Source organism: Chrysochloris asiatica, unplaced genomic scaffold, assembly GCF_000296735.1.
Source record: "Chrysochloris asiatica unplaced genomic scaffold, ChrAsi1.0 scaffold00183, whole genome shotgun sequence".
NCBI lineage: Eukaryota > Metazoa > Chordata > Mammalia > Afrosoricida > Chrysochloridae > Chrysochloris > Chrysochloris asiatica.
This window is the reverse complement of record NW_006408701.1, coordinates 586321-587526: the sequence shown is the minus strand read 5'-3', so window position 1 is coordinate 587526 and position 1206 is coordinate 586321. Positions and strand designations below refer to the sequence as shown.

Genomic DNA, 1206 nt, shown 5'->3' with positions numbered 1-1206 from the left:
TAACTGGAATACAAGGGGGCTTCAAATTTGATGGAAAAATTCCATTTTCTCTGTGTCTTTCTCTTTAAAAATTTGATATTCATGTCCTGATACAAAACTAACATTTATAGAATTTAGCAATTGCAAGTAACAGAAACTACAACTAAAATTTGTTTTTTAATATGAAATGACTTCAGTGGGAAAAAAAAAATGGACATAGTGAATGCTTTATAACAGTTTTGTGTTGAGGTGGTGGCGGCGGCTTCAGCTGCCCACCAGCAGGGTTAGACCTTGGATGTGCCCAAGCCGGGACTCTGTCCCCTAGGAGCGATGTGAAGAGTGAGTACATGAGGCGCTCCAAGGACCCCAGGTGGTATATGTACAGGCCCTGCTTCCTAGAGCTGCTACACTTACCGCCTTGAGCCACCTACTGGGTTTTGGGGTGGGGGGAGAGAGAAGGCACAAAACCAAAACCGCAGGGCTGGGGATGACTGGGGTCCTGCTACCTCCTCAGGTCACTCGGCAGGGGCTCCCTGTGTCCGGTGCCCCAGGGCATTCTGGTCTCGCCCCTGCCGTGCTCCCTGCCCAGGCCTGCAGCGTGGGAACACTCGGACAAGCCTGAACGCAGCGGGGGCCCCAGAAAGAAGCAGAAGAAACACTAGAACAAAGAATCAAAACAAAAGAAAATGATAAACTACCCGGCAGAGGTGGAGAGGGAGGGCAGGAAACTCTACAATAATAACCAAGTGCGTTGTTCACTAGAGAAAATAGGAAAACAGTCATAAGTCCTCAAAGATCATCAAGTAAATAAGAAAAAATAAGCATACATTTGCTCCTTATTGCCTGGGAGAAAAACAGACAGACAGACATAGGAAGCCAAAAACCTCATAAAGTCTGTGCTTCTGCCCCCAAGCGTGAGATTCGTGAATCAGCATTACTAGGAGCCGAGAACAGAAGACGGTGGAAAGAAGGAAACTGGTTGCTCAGAGACAACATGCTCATTCCGTGGATGTGGATAAAAACAGAAAGATAAAACCTTCTTTCTCAGATAAGCCAAGGACGGCAGTGTACATGAGGTGCTTGCTATTCAGTGAGAGCATAAAGGCATGGTTGCTTGGACAGCCTCTTAAAATAGGATAGATGAAAGAATGAAACAAAACAAAGCAAACTGTCTAGGGGACGCAGTTGAAGCCATAGACTTTTTTTTTTTTTACTTTTTACTGTGAA

At 45.5% G+C, this 1206-nt stretch overlaps 1 pseudogene; it reads left to right on the top strand.

Moving 5' to 3' along the window:
• LOC102838136 overlaps positions 1-641 on the top strand; it is a 24941-nt pseudogene extending 24300 nt beyond the window's left edge.
• Positions 642-1206: the final 565 nt, after the last annotated feature.